The sequence below is a fragment of the Salmo salar genome, chromosome ssa20, assembly GCF_905237065.1.
Source record: "Salmo salar chromosome ssa20, Ssal_v3.1, whole genome shotgun sequence".
NCBI classification, from domain to species: Eukaryota; Metazoa; Chordata; class Actinopteri; order Salmoniformes; family Salmonidae; genus Salmo; species Salmo salar.
Genome location: NC_059461.1, coordinates 6,622,229 through 6,643,251, shown reverse-complemented (window position 1 = coordinate 6,643,251; position 21,023 = coordinate 6,622,229). Strand labels below are relative to the sequence as shown.

At 43.4% G+C, this 21,023-nt stretch overlaps 1 long non-coding RNA gene across 1 annotated transcript; it reads right to left on the bottom strand.

The window, feature by feature from the left end:
• Window positions 1-6,927: 6,927 nt before the first annotated feature.
• On the bottom strand, window positions 6,928-19,970 carry LOC123729345 (uncharacterized). The gene is made up of 3 exons (XR_006761131.1): window positions 19,887-19,970; window positions 18,889-19,022; window positions 6,928-7,146 (listed from the first exon to the last, which is right to left on the bottom strand). It is a non-coding gene; the product is annotated as an uncharacterized lncRNA (long non-coding RNA).
• Window positions 19,971-21,023: the final 1,053 nt, after the last annotated feature.

Below are 21,023 nucleotides of genomic sequence, written 5' to 3'. Positions count from 1 at the left end.
GCGTCTTCTTCTTTGAGGTTTATTGGCAGAATCCGCTCAGTGTATTGCCGCCACCTACTGTACGGGGTTGTAAAACATCCCCCAAAACAAAAGATGTCATTCACCTACTTTCCTGGCACAACCTGTTAAACCAAACACGACGTACGCAATCTGCTTGCGCTTGTCATGATTAACTGATCATGCCCTCGAAGCCGGTGTTTGTTGGATATATTGTTACGGGGCAAACCGTGGCAATATATCCAACAAACACTGGCTACGAGGGCATTATCACTTTTATACAACGGGTTACCAACATATTCAAATGATGATCGACATATTTTCATTAAACGTTATTTTGCTCAATTTATTCGTTCTATTTCATCCTTCAAAAAGATATAGTCCCGAAATCACAAATCTAGGGATGCTAGGGACGTAGGCCGTCATTCTAAATAAGAATTTGTTATTAACTGACTTGCCTAGTTAAAAATAAAGGTTTGATAAATTAAAAAGAGACGCGACCCAGTCGTTCGTTCTTTTTGTTCTGTATGTATAGACGCGACCCAGTCGTTCGTTCTAAATGTTCCATTGCCATACTGACATAAAACGTTCTTATCCCTTGCTTGCTAACTAGCCAACTAGGGCTAATTTACAGTCATGTCAAAAAGTGCAGCCAGAATAACAGCAAAGTAGCCGCATTTGTTTAAGCTGTTTTCTAGTTAAGATTTATTTGGATACATCCATAACAATGAGCTTATGATGTGCGACTTTGCATGGCAGAAAAAAAATGTGCTCTCTTGTCAGGACACTGTTCAGACAAAAGAAAGACAATCCATGACGTTCATTTGAGCTGATTTTAATAAATGAAACCATACAATCGCGTTGTTATCCACCACAGCTGACGTAGCTATAGCTACTTATTGTATTGTGTCACATTTATCTGTACATTCCCCTGGATTGTGTATTGGTTGAAATATCTGATATAAATATGAACTTGATTGAACAACATGCATGCATTGTATAACATAATGTCCTAGGGTTGTCATCTGATGAAGATCATCAAAGGTTAGTGCTGCATTTAGCTGTGTTTTGTTTTTTGTGACATTATATGCTAGCTTGAAAAATGGGTGTCTGATTATTTCTGGCTGGGTACTCTGCTGACATAATCTAATGTTTTGGTTAGATTAACGAGGGTCTTGTCTTTAAAATGCTGTAAAATAGTCATATGTTTGAAAAATTGAAGTTTTCGGATTTTAGAGGAGTTTGTATTTCGCGCCACGCCCATCATTGGATATTGGAGCAGGTGTTCCGCTAGCGGAACGTCTAGATGTAAGAGGTTATTAATGCAACAACACCACAATTGAAGATGGCGAGAAGGAACTTACATATCTGCTGCAAACAGACCCTAAATGGCTGCACTCGGCTTCTGCTCTCCGATAATCCTGGACTTGATGCCCTTCAGTCCACGTTAACAAGGTTGATTCTTTTTAAATACTATTATTACTTAATCATAAAGTTGATCTGCTAGCTAACACGGATGGATCTGTGTATGGCTATGCAGCTATGTTGGAGGCTCAGACACTGAGACAGCAGTGCAAGTAACTTAGGCCTATGTGTTGCTAATATTGTAAGTCTGATTAGGCCAAGGGAGTATTTTATATTTAGCTAGTGTATATGTATATATATATATCTGCTCAAAAAAATAAAGGGAACACTTAAACAACACAATGTAACTCCAAGTCAATCACACTTCTGTGAAATCAAACTGTCCACTTAGGAAGCAACACTGATTGACAATACATTTCACATGCTGTTGTGCAAATGGAATAGACAACAGGTGGAAATTATAGGCAATTAGCAAGACACCCCCAATAAAGGAGTGGTTCTGCAGGTGGTGACCACAGACCACTTCTCAGTTCCTATGCTTCCTGGCTGATGTTTTGGTCACTTGGTGCTTTCACTCTAGTGGTAGCATGAGACGGAGTCTACAACCCACACAAGTGGCTCAGGTAGTGCAGCTCATCCAGGATGGCACATCAATGCGAGCTGTGGCAAGAAGGTTTGCTGTGTCTGTCAGCGTAGTGTCCAGAGCATGGAGGCACTACCAGGGGACAGGCCAGTACATCAGGAGACGTGGAGGAGGCCGTAGGAGGGCAACAACCCAGCAGCAGGACCGCTACCTCCGCCTTTGTGCAAGGAGGAGCAGGAGGAGCACTGCCAGAGCCCTGCAAAATGACCTCCAGCAGGCCACAAATGTGCATGTGTCTGCTCAAACGGTCAGAAACAGAATCCATGAGGGTGGTATGAGGGCCCGACGTCCACAGGTGGGGGTTGTGCTTACAGCCAAACACCGTGCAGGACGTTTGGCATTTGCCAGAGAACACCAAGATTGGCAAATTCGCCACTGGCACCCTGTACTCTTCACAGATGAAAGCAGGTTCACACTGAGCACATGTGACAGACGTGACAGAGTCTGCAGACGCCGTGGAGAACGTTCTGCTGCCTGCAACATCCTCCAGCATGACCGGTTTGGCGGTGGGTCAGTCATGGTGTGGGGTGGCATTTCTTTGGGGGGCCGCACAGCCCTCCATGTGCTCGCCAGAGGTAGCCTGACTGCCATTAGGTACCGAGATGAGATCCTCAGACCCCTTGTGAGACCATATGCTGGTGCGGTTGGCCCTGGGTTCCTCCTAATGCAAGACAATGCTAGACCTCATGTGGCTGGAGTGTGTCAGCAGTTCCTGCAAGAGGAAGGCATTGATGCTATGGACTGGCCCGCCCGTTCCCCAGACCTGAATCCAATTGAGCACATCTGGGACATCATGTCTCGCTCCATCCACCAACGCCACGTTGCACCACAGACTGTCCAGGAGTTGGCGGATGGTTTAGTCCAGGTCTGGGAGGAGATCCCTCAGGAGACCATCTGCCACCTCATCAGGAGCATGCCCAGGCGTTGTAGGGAGGTCATACAGGCACGTGGAGGCCACACACACACTACTGAGCTTCATTTTGACTTGTTTTAAGGACATTGCATCAAAGTTGGATCAGCCTGTAGTGTGGTTTTCCACTTTAATTTTGAGTGTGACTCCAAATCCAGACCTCCATGGGTTGATAAATTGGATTTCTATTTATTATTTGTGTGATTTTGTTGTCAGCACATTCAACTAAGTAAAGAAGAAAGTATTTAATAAGATTATTTCTTTCATTCAGATCTACGATATGGTGTTTAAGTGTTCCCTTTATTTTTTTGAGCAGTATGTGTGTGTGTATGTATATTTATTTAGTTAGTTGTAATGAATGCTGGTATTTAAATGGCTGGAATGCTAAATTAGTTACTACCGTAATTTCCGGACTATAAGCCGCTACTTTTTTCCCACGCTTTGAACCTCGCGGCTTAAACAATGACGTGGCTAATATATGGATTTTTCCTGCTTTCAAATAAATGTAAAAAAAAAAAAAACACATTCTGTGATGTGCTCAGTTTTTTGGCGGCATGAAGCTTTCATTAGACCAATGAAATTGCCGAACGGGTTAAGGTCAAACAACTTTTTTGTTTACTGTTTAGATTTAATCGAACGCGCTCAAACTTCCCATCATTCTGAGTACGGTAGTCATTTTGTCACCCTCATCATGGCAAAGACACGGAGAAATGCATATGATGCAGCTTTCAAGTTGAAGGCGATTGATCTGGCTGTTGGAAAAGGAAATAGAGCTGCTGCACGGGAGCTTGGTCTGGAGCAATGACTTTCTTGGTAGGCTACTGTTTACTGCAAATTATTATTTTTTTGTTACAAGCCGTGTTTTCTTAAAGCCTGTGTAAAGTTCATTTGTTTCAATGTAACGGTAGGCACCTGCGGCTTATAGACATGTGCGGCTTATTAATGTTAAAAATAATATATATTTTTTTATTCCGTGGGTGCGCTTAATAGTCCAGAAATTACGGTAGTTGGCTTGATCGAGGAGTACTGACGTCAAACATGTTTTTGTATTTTTAGGCAAAACAACAACTGAAGTTTTAACACGGCAGGCAGGCTGGCTAGCTATAATGCCAATACTACCTAGCCTTAAGCCGCGCTAGCTCGCGATTAGCATGAAAACATTTACAAAGCTCACAACGCTCATTTTGACCTAGCACAACCGAGTAAAAACTTTGCTTATATAATAACATATCAGCTTTCCAACAGCACAGATATATTTTTGAATACCCTTTGAAATATGAATATTTCATCTAAGCCTATGTAGAAATTAAAAACTTCAGACATAAACCAGGAACGCTAACGTTAGTACTATGGCACTGTTTGAACAGGAATCACAGTCCCTTCCATGGTCTCTATTTTCACAAAACTGTCATCTTAGCAGAATGGAAACCATGCAGAGGAGCCTTGAGTGGGCTAGGGGAGGATGAAAAATGTTGGGTGTGGTTAAGTTTACTGTTGTTTTTTTGTTTTTTCACTCTTCGTTCTCCTGCTCCCCATTTTATTCATTTTTGGTCAACATTTCTATTTATGTCTTGGCTTTAAAATCCAATTTTATAAAAATATTACTTGGGAAAAATCTGTGACAGTTACTATAATTTAAGTGTTTTTGGATCGAGGGGGGTGGGCTGTGTTACACTGTGTTTAGGCTACTTAATGTACTGTATTATTGTCACAGCCAGTTCCAGTTACTGGGCTCCTCGGACTTGGAGAGGAGCTAGAGGTGCGCCTTGTTATGCCATCGCTCAAGAGCAACTGAGGTTTCTGATGTCCTGTGCTTTCAGTGTGTCTCAGATGGCAGACATTCTACATGCGTCCCGATCGACAGTCAAATGTCGTCTAAGGTCAGTTGTGCTTGGGAGTAATGCTATAAACTACAGACTTTAGATGCATGGTTTCCAGTTTCTTACCAATCAAACAATTTTAGAATGACTACAATCAAGACATGACTTTAAAATGATTATGATGATATGCATTACCTCATCCCTGTCCATTGTTACTTTTTTTCCCAGACACTTCAATCTATCACCGTTATGACAGGTCGCTCCTACCAGGTGGCGTGGCGAGAATCTGTCTCCGCACCGTGCGCTCTCACCACTGGTGTCCCCCAGGGCTCTGTTCTAGGCCCTCTCCTATTCTCGCTATACACCAAGTCACTTGGCTCTGTCATATCCTCACATGGTCTCTCCTATCATTGCTATGCAGACGACACACAATTAATCTTCTCCTTTCCCCCTTCTGATAACCAGGCGGCGAATCGCATCTCTGCATGTCTGTCAGACATATCAGTGTGGATGACGGATCACCACCTCAAGCTGAACCTCGGCAAGACGGAGCTGCTCTTCCTCCCGGGGAAGGACTGCCCGTTCCATGATCACCACCTTCCGGAGACACCTGAAACCCTACCTCTTTAAGGAATACCTAGGATAGGATAAAGTAATCCTTCTAACCCCCCCCCCCCCTTAAAAGATTAAGATGCACTATTGTAAAGTGGTTGTTCCACTGGATATCATAAGGTGAATGCACCAATTTGTAAGTCGCTCTGGATAAGAGCGTCTGCTAAATGACTTAAATGTAATGTAATGTTATATTCTGACATGTCAGACTTGGCTCTGGATGAAAAGATTAAGGACTTGGAGGCTGGGAATGATAAACGTGGACCGGAGGCTGTTCGATCACAATTAAGGGCTCTGGGTGCAGAGACGCAGAGTGAAGGTGTCACAACTTCCGCCGAAGTTGGTTCCTCTCCTTGTTTTGTTACTTTGTACTATTTTCTATAGTAAAGTGCGTTGTTCACTCATCTCTGCTCTCCTGCGCCTGACTTCATGCACCAGCTACACCCACCGCCTGACAGAAACACACACCAGTCGTCATGGAGTCAGCAGGAGCAGGACAGCATGCTTTGTGTTAACCCGAGGGCGGCTGCCCTCCGAGCCATGTCGCAGAGGCTGCATAGAAGGTCATGCCGTGTTGCTGGACCAAACTCGTTATGGCACCTTGATGGAAACCAGAAACTGATAAGGTAGATGTATCTTTGTTATAGACACAATTATCTACATCACTGAGAAGTTGTACATTGTAACATCTCAAATTGTTCACCATCAACTTGTTCATCAACAACTAACAGTTCAGTAAGCAATGGCCCTTGATACCATATGTTACTCATTTGGATAATTGTTTTGTGTTTCTGCTACTTCAGTGATTGATAGAATATCTGCACCATGAAATTAACAAACATGCTTACATTGAGGACCTACGGAGGCAAAAACAGTTGGAGCAAAGTATTTGTGCCTAATTGTGAACAACAAGAGAGTCTGTCCTCTTGATTCATCAAGATAAACGTGGTTATTTTTCCAATTAAGGAGATATTGTAATCCCACATCTTCTGCTGCAGGAAACGGTCTACAACAAAGCCTTGTTGTAGCCTTTAGAGGGCTAACGGAAGTACTTATAGTTGTGATCTGCGGTAGACTGTTCATTAATATTGTTCCACATTTTGGATGTTAATTTAATATTTTGTCTGATGCTTTGTGATATACTGCAGGAACCTGATGCAGCATTTAAGTGGTAAAAGAGGATGGTGATTGTATATTTAATGTATCTTCAGCTTTTGTATCAACTAGTGCTGTATTTTCTGATTTAGGTGGAGGATAGTCATACATGGTGGCATTGATGGGTACAGCCGTCTCGTTGTTTCTCCGTGCGTCCAGGAACAATCACAGCAGTACTGTAATGGATTGCTTCATGAATGCTGTCTCCAGATATGGCGTTCCCTCCAGAGTTAGGATGGACCATGGAGAAAACAACACTGTCTGCTTGTTGAATGTAATACATATTGAAGATATTATTTTTAAAAAAAGAGCTACATGTATCCTTAAAATGTCTTCTTGACCTACACATTGATTACATTTTATAGTGAGTGATTCATGCGGCTACATTTATTTCTCCTGTAAATCACTTTCAGAACGTAATCACATTATGTTTAACAGCTTTATTGCTTTCTCCATGTTTTTAAAATGTATAAGCCTTTAAATGACCTTTTACAGACTTGGCTACACTTGTGGCAGCACCTATTCCTGTGGCCCCCCCATCTTCTGCATCACTTCTTGTGGCCTCCCCTCCACCATTCCCTGAGGCTTATCGTCCACCTTCACCACACTCTTCTATTGATATTGGTACAATGAGTAAATCATCCCTGTAAATAATGAAATGTCTTGTTATTACAGATGAATTGTGGGAAGTATCTGAGCTTTGTTATTCTGAATGTCTCTTTCAGTGTTGCCCTCCAAACACTGCTGAAGTTAATGAGATGCCAACCGAATTAACGTGATGAGGGACAACGTTTATGATTGTGCAATGAGAGGCTTTAAGTGAGCCCGCTTTAATCGTGAGGCAAAAATAGACATGGTTTAGGGATGCTGACGGAAAAGGGGCAGCTGCTGAGGGTGGTCCCTCGAATTTCTCTGGCTGCTAATGAGTGCCATCCATTCCTCTGCAATATTTGAGGGACCTGATAGGCATTTTTTGCCATTCTTGCAACTCTCAAGATGAGTTACACTTTTACACCAACAAAGACACATTTGTTTATGGCAATGTATATGACTTGAGTAAGATATTTGATTTTTGTATGTAATGTGTCCTTTATTTACTGCTTGTCTTCTGTGTGACAGCACTCTATGATGGCATATACAAGCAGGTGGGCCGCATGATTGCTGTCTGGTACATGGGGGTGTAGAGCCACATTTCTTCAGAGGCTATACAGGCAAGTGTGTGGCCTACAACCTGTGCCAGAACTGAAAGAAATTGTGGAATATGACTTCAGAGAGAAGTTGGAGAAGGTAAGTGACTTTATACTGTGATGGATGTTATGTCACTGTTAATTTGCACTAAGTTTGAAAAAAAATTGGGTTGTAGTTCATGAATACTTTTCCATGTGGATTTGGTTTCCTTTTGTTGGCAGTCAATCCTTTTAAGGGTAGTGATAATCAGTGTATTGTTTTGCTAATTTGTCCCAAAACACAGTTCAATAAACAATCTAAGATCCAGTTAGCACAAACTGTTGACGAGGCACAGGAAGCGGTCATGTTGGGTCCAGTGCGATACATTCATACATTGGAGAGGGATGCCCTAGTGGAGTCAGCCACAAAGTTCTACTTAGAAAGCAGGATACGGGATGCTCTTGAGTAGTGAGTTTCCATATACAGTGGGGAGAACAAGTATGATACACTGCCGATTTAGCAGGTTTTTCTACTTACAAAGCATGTAGAGGTCTGTAATTTTTATCATAGGTACACTTCAACTGTGAGAGACGGAATCTAAAACAAAAATCCAGAAAATCCCATTGTATGATTTTTAAGTAATTCATTTGCATTTTATTGTATGACATAAGTATTTGATCACCTACCAACCAGTAAGAATTCCGGCTCTCACAGACCTGTTCGTTTTTCTTTAAGAAGCCCTCCTGTTCTCCACTCATTACCTGTATTAACCTGTTTGGGATAGGGGGCAGTATTTTCATGGCCGGATAAAAAACGTACCCGATTTAAACTGGTTACTACTCTTGCCCAGAAACGAGAATATGCATATTATTAGTAGATTTGGATAGAAAACACTAAAGATTCTAAAAACGGTTTGAATGGTGTCTGAGTATAACAGAACTCATATGGCAGGCAAAAACCTGAGAAGATTCCAAGCAGGAAGTGGCCTGTCTGCGAATTTGTAGTCCTTCTTTTGCTTCTCTATCGAAACTACAGTATCTGAGCTGTTACGTGGCACTTTCTAAGGCTTCCATTGGCTCTCTAAATCGTTCAGAAAGCGGATTGAGGCGTCTCCTGTCTCTGGGCAGAGTATAGTAACACAGTTTGTCAGTGGACTGCCTGGTGACTAAGATTGGAGATGCGTGTTCACGAGACCATGCTGTTTTTTCTTTTCGTCTTTGAATGAACACACTATTGTCCGGTTGGAATATTATTGCTATTTTAACGAGAAAAATACCATAAAAATTGATTTTAAACAGCGTTTGACATGCTTCTGAATTGTCTCGATATGCGCTCGCGCGTTACCCTTTGGATAGTGACCTGAACGCACGAACAAAACAGAGGTATTTGGACATAAATATGGATTATTTTGAAAAAAAACAACATTTCTTGTGGAAGTAGCAGTCCTGGGAGTGCATTCTGACAAAGATCAGCAAAGGTAATACCATTTTTATAATAGTAATTCTGAGTTTAGTGAGCCCCGAAGTTGGCGGGTGCCTGAATAGCTAGCCGTGATGGCTAAGCTATGTACTCAGAATATTGCAAAATGTGCTTTCGCCGAAAAGCTATTTTAAAATCTGACATAGCGATTGCATAAAGGAGTTCTGTATCTATAATTCTTAAAATAATTGTTATGTATTTTGTCAACGTTTATGATGAGTAATTTAGTAAATTCACCGGAAGTTTTGGGTGGGAATGCATGTTCTCAACATCACATGCCAATGTAAAAAGCTGTTTTTGGATATAAATATGAACTTGATTGAGCAAAACATGCATGTATTGTATAACATAATGTCCTAGGAGTGTCATCTGATGAAGATCATCAAAGGTTAGTGCTTCTTTTAGCTGTGTTTTGGGTTTATGTGACATATAGGCTTGCTTGGAAAATGGCTCTTATCCAGAGCGACTTACAAATTGGTGCATTCACCTTATGATACCCAGTGGAACAACCACTTTACAATAGTGCATCTAAATCTTTTAGGGGGGGGGGTTAGAAGGATTACTTTATCCTATCCTAGGTATTCCTTAAAGAGGTGGGGTTTCAGGTGTCTCCGGAAGGTGGTGACTGACTCCGCTGTCCTGGCGTCGTGAGGGAGCTTGTTCCACCATTGGGGTGCCAGAGCAGCGAACAGTTTTGACTGGGCTGAGCGGGAACTGTGCTTCCTCAGAGGTAGGGGGGCCAGCAGGCCAGAGGTGGATGAACGCAGTGCCCTTGTTTGGGTGTAGGGCCTGATCAGAGCCTGAAGGTATGGAGGTGCCGTTCCCTTCACAGCTCCGTAGGCAATCACCATGGTCTTGTAGCGGATGCGAGCTTCAACTGGAAGCCAGTGGAGAAAGCGGAGGAGCGGGGTGACGTGAGAGAACTTGGGAAGGTTGAACACCAGACGGGCTGCGGCGTTCTGGATGAGTTGTAGGGGTTTAATGGCACAGGCAGGGAGCCCAGCCAACAGCGAGTTGCAGTAATCCAGACGGGAGATGACAAGTGCCTGGATTAGGACCTGCGCCGCTTCCTGTGTGAGGCAGGGTCGTATTCTGCGAATGTTGTAGAGCATGAACCTACAGGATCGGGTCACCGCCTTGATGTTAGTGGAGAATGACAGGGTGTTGTCCAGGATCACGCCAAGGTTCTTAGCACTCTGGGAGGAGGACACAAGGGAGTTGTCAACCGTGATGGCGATCATGGAACGGGCAGTCCTTCCCCGGGAGGAAGAGCAGATCCGTCTTGCCGAGGTTTAGCTTGAGCTGGTGATCTGTCATCCACACTGATATGTCTGACAGACATGCAGAGATGCGATTCGCCGCCTGGTTATCAGAAGGGGGAAAGGAGAAGATTAATTGTGTGTCGTCTGCATAGCAATGATAGGAGAGACCATGTGAAGATATGACAGAGCCAAGTGACTTGGTGTATAGCGAGAATAGGAGAGGGCCTAGAACAGAGCCCTGGGGGACACCAGTGGTGAGAGCGCATGGTGCGGAGACAGATTCTCGCCACGCCACCTGGTAGGAGCGACCTGTCAGGTAGGACGCAATCCAAGGGTGGGCCGCGCCGGAGATGCCCAACTCGGAGAGGGTGGAGAGGAGGATCTGATGGTTCACAGTATCAAAGGCAGCAGATAGGTCTAGAAGGATGAGAGCAGAGGAGAGAGAGTTAGCTTTAGCAGTGCGGAGAGCCTCCGTGACACAGAGAAGAGCAGTCTCAGTTGAATGCCCAGTCTTGAAACCTGACTGATTAGGATCAAGAAGGTCATTCTGAGAGAGATAGCAGGAGAGCTGGCCAAGGACGGCACGTTCAAGAGTTTTGGAGAGAAAAGAAAGAAGGGATACTGGTCTGTAGTTGTTGACATCGGAGGGATCGAGTGTAGGTTTTTTCAGAAGGGGTGCAACTCTCGCTCTCTTGAAGACGGAAGGGACGTAGCCAGCGGTCAAGGATGAGTTGATGAGCGAGGTGAGGAAGGGGAGAAGGTCTCCGGAAATGGTCTGGAGAAGAGAGGAGGGGATAGGGTCAAGCGGGCAGGTTGTTGGGCGGCCGGCCGTCACAAGACGCGAGATTTCATCTGGAGAGAGAGGGGAGAAAGAGGTCAAAGCACAGGGTAGGGCAGTGTGAGCAGGACCAGCGGTGTCATTTGACTTAGCAAACGAGGATCGGATATCGTCAACCTTCTTTTCAAAATGGTTGACGAAGTCATCCTCAGAGAGGGAGGGGGGAGGAGGATTCAGGAGGGAGGAGAAGGTAGCAAAGAGCTTCCTAGGGTTAGAGGCAGATGCTTGGAATTTAGAGTGGTAGAAAGTGGCTTTAGCAGCAGAGACAGAAGAGGAGAATGTAGAGAGGAGGGAGTGAAAGGATGCCAGGTCCGTAGGGAGGCGAGTTTTCCTCCATTTCCGCTCGGCTGCCCGGAGCCCTGTTCTGTGAGCTCGTAGTGAGTCTAATCTAATGTTTTGCTTTCGCTGTAAAGCCTTTTTGAAATCGGATAATGTGGTTAGATTAACGAGAGTCTTATCTTTAAAATGGTGTAAAATAGTCAAATGTTTGAAAAATTGAAATTATTGCATTTGAGGTTTTTGTATTTCGCGCCACGTTCTTCCATTGGATATTTGGTGAGGCGTTCCGCTAGCGGAATGTCTAGATGCAAGAAGTTAACTGCACCTGTTTAAACTTGTCACCTGTCCACACACTCAATCAAACAGACTCCAACCTCTCCACAATGGCCAAAACCAGAGAGCTGTGTAAGGACATCAGGGATAAAATTGTAGACCTGCACAATGCTGGGATGGGCTACAGGACAATAGGCAAGCAGCTTGGTGAGAAGGCAACAACTGTTGGCGCAATTATTAGAAAATAGAAGAAGTTCAAGATTACGGTCAATCACCCTCGGTCTGGGGCTCCATGCAAGATCTCACCTCGTGGGGCATCAATGATCATGGGGAAGGTGAGGGATCAGCCCAGAACTACACGGCAGGACCTGGTCAATGACCTGAAGAGAGCTGGGACCACAGTCTCAAAGAAAACCATTAGTAACACACTACCCCGTCATGGATTAAAATCCTGCAGCGCACGCAAGGTCCCCCTGCTCAAGCCAGCGCATGTCCAGGCCCGTCTGAAGTTTGCCAATGACCATCTGGATGATCCAGAGGAGGAATTGGAGAAGGTAATGTGGTCTGAGACGAGCTTTTTGGTCTAAACTCCACTCGCCGTGTTTGGAGGAAGAAGAAGGATGAGTACAACCCCAAGAACACCATCCCAACCGTGAAGCATGGAGGTGGAAACATCATTCTTTGGGGATGCTTTTCTGCAAAGGGGACAGGATGACTGCACCGTATTGAGGGGAGGATGGATGGGGCCATGTATCGCGAGATCTTGGCCAACAACCTCCTTCCCTCAGTAAGAGCATTGAAGATGGGTCGTGGCTGGGTCTTCCAGCATGACAACGACCCGAAACACACAGCCAGGGCAACTAAGGAGTGGCTCCGTAAGAAGCATCTCAAGGTCCTGGAGTGGCCTAGCCAGTCTCCAGACCTGAACCCAATAGAAAATCTTTGGAAGGAGCTGAAAGACCGTATTGCCCAGCAACAGCCCTGAAACCTGAAGGATCTGGAGAAGGTCTGTATGGAGGAGTGGAACAAAAGCCCTGCTGCAGTGTGTGCAAACCTGGTCAAGAACTACAGGAAACGTATGATCTCTGTAATTGCAAACAAAAGTTTCTGTACCAAATATTAAGTTCTGCTTTTCTGATGTATCAAACACTTATGTCATGCAATAAAATGCAAATTATTTACTTAAATCATACAATGTGATTTTTTTTCTGGATTTTTGTTTTAGATTCCATCTCTCACAGTTGAAGTGTACCTATGATAAAAAATTACAGACCTCTACATGCTTTGTAAGTAGGAAAACTTGCAAAATCGGCAGTGTATCAAATACTTGTTCTCCCCACTCTAAGGATTCTCAAGTTTTTAGTTAAATTCTTCAAGGTAAATTCATTGACTTTTTTTTACTTTATAGATTCAAAGAGGGTCTGGAGTGTCTAGGTCTCCTGCCTTATATAAATAGACACTCAAGCCTCTTCAGAGAGGTTTTCATCTATGCTGAGAAACGTCTTTTGGCCAGGCATAGCTTTCTTCAAAGCAGAGTGCTCCCCACCTGGTACCAATCAAAGAGCAATAGAGAGAAGAGTCATATGTTTCTGGAGGGACTGCCTTCTGGAGGTGGAAGGTTAGATGCAAAACCATGATCATTGAAGTAACACGGCCCACATCAGTAAAACATCCCCTAATCACTCTCACAACTGTGGGACAGCATTTTATAGCCTTATTCTTCCATGGGCCCCCTAAGAATGTAATAAATTAAATCCCAAACTACTTTCACTTAGAGTATTGTGTTCTCCAACAAGTGTTACTTATGGACTTTAACACCCCCCCCTTCCCTTTTTTCAGGGGGAACACATACCCTTTAACCATGAAGAAGGGTTTTCATTTTCACTTCAGGGGCTTCAGCATTCCTAGGCTGGGATTGCCAGTGGAGCCACAGCTACAGTTCTCTCTACTACCGCGCGGTACCGGAGCGCCAATTCTAGGTCCAAGAGGCTTCTAAACAGATTCTACCCCCAAGCCATAAGACTACTGAACATCTAAGCAAATGGCTACCCAGACTATTTGCTGCTACTATCTATGCATAGTCACTTTAATATAAAACAAACTTAGGGAGGAGGCTTCTAATGTTAACATGCATGAAACCGTAATAACCTTGGTTTCATGCATGTTAACATTAGAAGCCTCCTCCCTAAGTTTGTTTTATTCACTGCTTTAGCACACTCTGCCAACCCGGATGTCCTAGCTGTGTCTGAATCTTGGCTGAGGAAGTCCACCAAAAACTCTGAAATCTTCATCCCTAACTACAACGTTTTCAGACAAGATAGAACGACCAAAGGGGGCGGTGTTGCAATCTACTGCAGAGATAGCCTGCAGAGTTCTGTCCTGCTATCCAGGTCTGTACCCAAAAAATTTGAACTTCTACTTTTAAAAATCCACCTCTCCAAAAACAAGTCTCTCACCGTTGCCGCCTGCTATAGACCCCCCTCGGCCCCTAGTTGTGCTCTGGACACCATATGTGAACTGATTGCCCCCATCTATCTTCAGAGCTCGTGCTACTAGGTGACCTAAACTGGGACATGCTTAACACCCCAGCCATCCTACAATCCAAGCTTGATGCCCTCAATCTCACACAAATTATTAATGAACCCACCAGGTACAACCCCAAAGCCGCAAACACTGGCACCCTCATAGATATCATCCTAACCAACGTGCCCTCTAAATACACCTCTGCTGTTTTCAACCAAGATCTCAGCGATCACTGCCTCATTGCCTGCACCCGTAATGGGTCAGCGGTCAAACGACCTCCACTCATCACTGTCAAACGCTCCCTGAAACATTTCAACGAGCAAGCCTTTCTAATCGACCTGGCCCTGGTATCCTGGAAGGATATTGACCTCATCCCGTCAGTAGAGGATGCCTGGTTATTTTTTTTAAATGCCTTCCTCTCCATCTTAAATAAGCATGCCCCTTTCAAGAAATTTAGAACCAGGAACAGATATAGCCCTTTGTTCTCCCCAGACCTGACTGCCCTTAACCAACACAAATATCCTGTGGCGTTCTGCATTAGCATCGAACTGCCCCCGCGATATGCAACTTTTTAGGGAAGTTAGAAACCAATACACACAGGCAGTTAGAAACGCCAAGGCTAGCTTTTTCAAACAGAAATTCGCTTCGTGCAACTCCAACTCTAAAAAGTTTTGGGACATTGTAAAGTCCATGGAGAATAAGAACACCTCCTCCCAACTGCCCACTGCACTGAGGATAGGAAACTCTGTCACCACCGATAAGCCCACTATAATTGAGAATTTCAACAAGCATTTTTCTACGGCTGGCCATGCTTTCCACCTAACTACCCCTACTGCATTCAACAGCACTGCACCCCCCACAGCTACTCGCCCAAGCCTCCCCCATTTTCTCCTTCTCCCAAATCCATTCAGCTGATGTTCTGAAAGAGCTGCAAAATCTGGACCCCTACAAATCAGCTGGGCTTGACAATCTGGACCCTTTATTTCTAAAATTATCTGCCGAAATTATTGCAACCCCTATTACTAGCCTGTTCAACCTCTCTTTCGTGTCGTCTGAGATTCCCATAGATTGGAAAGCAGCTGCTGTCATCCCCCTCTTCAAAGGAGGTGACACTGTAGCTCAGTTGGTAGAGCATGGTGTTTGCAACACCAGGGTTGTGGGTTCGATTCCCACGGGGGGCCAGCACAGAAAAAAAAAAAATATATATATATATATATATATATATATATATATAAAATAATAATAATGTATGAAATTGTATGAAATGTATGCATTCACTACTGTAAGTCGCTCTGGATAAGAGCGTCTGCTAAATGACGTAAATGACACTCTTGACCCAAATTGCTACAGACCTATATCCATCCTACCCTGCCTTTCTAAGGTCTTCGAAAGCCAAGTTAACAAACAGATTACCGACCATTTCGAATCCCACCGCACCCTCTCCGCTATGCAATCTGGTTTCAGAGCTGGTCATGGGTGCACCTCAGCCACGCTCAAGGTCCTAAACGACATCGTAACCGCCATCGATAAGAAACAATACTGTGCTGCCGTATTCATTGACCTGGCCAAAGCTTTTGACTCTGTTAATCACCACATCCTCATCGGCAGACTCAGTAGCCTTGGTTTCTCAAACGATTGCGTCGCCTGGTTCACCAACTACTTCTCTGACAGAGTTCAGTGTGTCAAATCGGAGGGCCTACTGTCTGGACCTCTGGCAGTCTCTATGGGGGTACCACAGGGTTCAATTCTTGGGCCAACTCTTTTCTCTGTATACATAAATGATGTCGCTCTTGCTGCTGGTGAATCTCTGATCCACCTCTACGCAGACGACACCATTCTGTACACTTCTGGCCCTTCTTTGGACACTGTGTTAACAACCCTCCAGACGAGCTTCAATGCCATTCAACTCTCCTTCCGTGGTCTCCAACTGCTCCTAAACACAAGTAAAACTAAATGCATGCTCTTCAACCGATCGCTGCCTGCACCTGCCCGCCTGTCCAGCATCACTTCTCTGGACGGTTCTAACTTAGAATTTGTGGACAACTACAAATACCTAGGTGTCTGGTTAGACTGTAAACTCTCCTTCCAGACTCACATCAATCATCTCCAATCCAAAGTGAAATCTCGAATTGGCTTCCTATTTCGCAACAAAGCATCCTTCACTCATGCTGCCAAACATACCCTCGTAAAACTGACCATCCTACCAATCCTCGACTTCGGCGATGTCATTTACAAAATAGCTTCCAATACCCTACTCAACAAGCTGGATGCAGTCTATCACAGTGCCATCCGTTTTGTCACCAAAGCCCCATATACTACCCACCACTGCGACCTGTACGCTCTTGTTGGCTGGCCTTCGCTTCATAATCGTCGCCAAACACATTGGCTCCAGGTCATCTACAAGACCCTGCTAGGTAAAGTCCCCCCTTATCTCCGCTCACTGGTCACCATAGCAGCACCCACCTGTAGCACGCGCTCCAGCAGGTATATCTCTCTGGTCACCCCTAAAGCCAACTCCTCCTTTGGTCGTCTCTCCTTCCAGTTCTCTGCTGCCAATGACTGGAACGAACTACAAAAATCTCTGAAACTGGAAACACTTATCTCCCTCACTAGCTTTAAGCACCAGTTGTCAGAGCAGCTCACAGATCACTGCACCTGTACATAGCCCATCTATAATTTAGCCCAAACTACTACCTCTTCCCCTACTGTATCTATTTATTTTATTTATTTTGCTCCTTTACACCATATTATTTATATTTTATCTCTGAACTTTCTTCAAACTACAAATCTACCATTCCAGTGTTTTTCTTGCTATACTTTATTTACTTTGCCACCATGGCATTTTTTTGCCTTTACCTCCCTTATCTCACATCATTTGCTCACATTGTATATAATCTTATTTTAATTTTAATTTTTTTTCTACTGCATCATTGATTGTATGTTGTTTTACTCCATGTGTAACTCTGTGTTTTTGTATGTTGTCGAACTGCTTTGCTTTATCTTGGCCAGGTCGCAATTGTAAATGAGAACTTGTTCTCAACTTGCCTACCTGGTTAAATAAAGGTGAAATAAATAAAATAAAAAAATATCTCTACCTACATGTATATATTAACTTGACTAACCGGTGCCTGCACATTCTCTGTACCAGTATCCCCTGTATATAGCCTCGCTATTGTTATTTTAATGATGCTCTTTTAATAATTTACTTATTTTTAAATTTTTTAACTGCATTGTTGGTTAAGGGCTTGTAAGTAAGCATTTCACTGTTGTATTTGGCACGTGACAAATACAATTTGATTTGAAGAATTCATGTAACGGGAATTATCCAAAACGTTTATTGCATGACTACCTAGTAAGTTCGGAATACTGCAGCCAATGCTAATTGGTGATGTGTCCCAAAATAATTGATATTATGAAAGTTTCCAACAGGACTGTCCATCAGCAAAAAAAGTTGTGTAGTGAAAGTTTTCAAAAACGTTACAACCAACCAGAATCAATTGGACACAGTAATACATAATGCTGCTTTAATAAATGTATGATATCTTAGTGGGTAAACTGAGCATTATGCAAAGTAGTTAAGTCATGTATGTCAAGGGACTGTTACGATATGTGCAATGTTACCATAAATAAATCTTACCGTAAATATGGACGTTTCATTTACATGTGTAATGGCAATAAAAGACACTGTATTTGGTACATAGGTCGTGGTGCAGCAAGTTTGAGGGTAGTGGAGAAGCACAAGTGGGACTTTGAGTGAAGTAACTGGGGACAGAAAAGGATATCAGGGTGCCCAGGAACTTGAAGCTGCTGATCATCTCCATGTCAATGTACAGTAGATGGGAGAATGGTCAAGTATCACCATCTACTTTGTTTTGTTTACGCTGAGACTGTTGTCCTATCACCATTATGTCAAGTCCCACAGCTCCTTCATGAACTTGTGTGTACCATGGGAGTGTCGGGTCCATTCTGGGGATACACTTTATAATAATGTAAAAAAATCTAATTTGTTATTACAGGATTTACACCCCGAGTCTGTTAACCAGTTTGTGGGTCAGGATGGCGTTGAAAGCAGAGCTATAATATGCACTCTGACTTATGTAAAAATGCAAATTGACATTTTTTGGGACAATAGGCAAACTGGAGTTGTGCTACACAATTGTTCCAGTTTTTTAAATCGATATCGACTGGGCTGCAGTGGAGATGGGAAGAAGCTTCGATATCATGGGGACATAACGTCTAACGTTCTTGACTGGTACAGACACTGCAGTCAAATGCCAACCAGTGGCTCTCCGTCCTAAGGTGGCTAAAGACGTTTTGCCTGACGTCAACATTAACAAGAGTGTCAGATTGAAGTGTCTGGAAAAAATGTAAACAGAACCATAAGAGCCGATTACTTTGTCATCTTTACTGGCACAGTTTAAAAATGTCTAATTGTAGTCCCTTTCAATTGATTCATTGACTCCAAGAACCATAGATTGTTTGTAGTTCATAACATTAACACGACTGTAAATTGGGATACATGTTTTAATAACATTGGATATTTGATTGGGCTTAATGTTGCATACCTTGTTATGTTGTGCATGCATGCCAACCAGGTGAGAATCACCAACATTTAATTGATACTTGATGAATCAGGTCTTCTCTGCTGCTTTGTCAGCCTCCCCCTTGCCCACTCCAAGCTCCTCTTCCTGGTTCCCTTCTGCAAGACACAATTGTGTGAAAATAAAGCGGAAGGAATGGGAACCCTATTCCTTTGAACCAGTACTGGGTATATGCCTGATGTTATTTTACCCTAATAAGCTTCAATGGAATATAAATGTTCAAAAAGTCAACGTCCACATTAAAGTCTACTCTGTTTGAAAGCTGACATGTAACGTTAAACGTTAGCAAAGGTTTTACAAGGTTGTCACTAGCCAAATTTGCTTTGTGAGCTTTTCTGTGTCTTCATGCTATTCGCGAGCTAGCGCGGCTAATGCTAGCATTTAAATGAAAGCCTGTCAGGCTGAAGAAGTTGCCTACCTTAAGTTGTTGTTTTGCTTAAATACAAGGATTTGGGCTAAAAACATAACTCAAAAACATGTCCTGCTTCAAAAAAAAGTCAATAGTCCAAAAATCGAACTACCAAGATTTTAAGCATCTCCGTTGTCTAATCTATGTATGCCTGGCCCTGCATTCAAGCAACAATCTTGCTAGTATGTAATTTACCTTGATAGTATTAACACAGTCCAATGTGTTTCCGTGGCTGTTATAGTTTACATGTTTTTTTCAGCAGGGCTTTTAATAAAACACAAGACGGTACCATTCACTGCGGCTAGCAGTATGACCGGGCAAAGTTTGAGGCTAACTATATGATATAATATGGCCGGGGTTCGAGGCTACCAACGTTAGCTAAATTACCTAGCAAGTATCTGACTTAGCATATGCTAAGCACTGCTGATCCTGGTGCTAGATTAATGTTAGCTGCATTTTATAGCTAGTGATGAGAAACAGATCTTTCCACTGTAAACGAGCTGATAAACTTTACAATTCAGTAAAAAACTAATTTCAAAGACAAAACCGTTACCTTGTAAAGGTTCAAACTCTGCTTGCAGTGGAAAAGGAAGTTCCTTCAAACTGTGAAATCTGGTTGAAAGGAGGAGCTAGGGAAATTGGCTAGTAAAATCAGCATATTAAAGAACGCTTTAAGTTAGTGTGTGTAGGTATATATTTAGCAGCTGTAGGCGTTAACTTGAAGTGTGCAGGACCGCTTGCAGCCATTTATTTAGCACATGTTGAACCTCCTGCAAGCACATTTGCACACGCTTATTTTACTCATGTAGGCGTTAATTTAGCGCCTGCACCGGTTTACTTTATACAGTACCATTAAAAAGATTGCGTTTTGACCACGCGCTTTAAGACCCAAACGGCGTTCCATATTCCGCTGCCCTGCAGATCTCTGCCAGATAATGCACGCCCATCGGCTCTGACTTGTACAAGATCGAGTCCCGATACACTCTCCTCTCCTTGGGTGGAGATACAATGCAAGGGCGTTCTCCGGACATTTCGATAGATATTTCTCCAGTGATGTCACCGGGCATAGTGGGTTCCCTGGCTGCTCGAACATGAATCCCCTCTTTGACTCTGTGCCCCTCTCCCTTGGGTCTAGATGATTCTTTGTGGCCTTGTTATATTCGAGAGTGGCATATCTGAGAGAGAGAGAATGCGTTATATTGTTTTCCAGTAGCCTAATTACGAGTGCGTCTTAGAAATAACAAACAGGCTATGAATAACATACATTAGACCGTTCTCTTCTGTTTTTATGAGGGATGAGTTGGGCTATAGTTGTCTGTTCCCCTCTTCGACCCAGATGTAACTGGAGGTCGAACCACACTTTCTGGACCAGACCCTTTGGTGTACCGGGATTCAAAACCTGGGAGTTTTGGAGCTGGGCCATGTCCTTATCGGTGATGGGAGGGTGGCTGTTTGTGATATATTTTCCTTGTCTTCTTAGCTGTTTGATGTTCACCATAAATACATGATACGAGGTGGAAATGTTTGTTTCCTTCACAACGCACCAGCTGCGACCGATTGGTGGGTCAAACTCTTCCTTAGTGACAGTTTTAAAGTCAACCATTTTTCATTCCTGCTAGCCAGCCCTCGAAGCAACGCACAGCCCAGTTTGTATTGTTAAATGTGTTTTTTTTTCCGTTGCGGTCTAGGT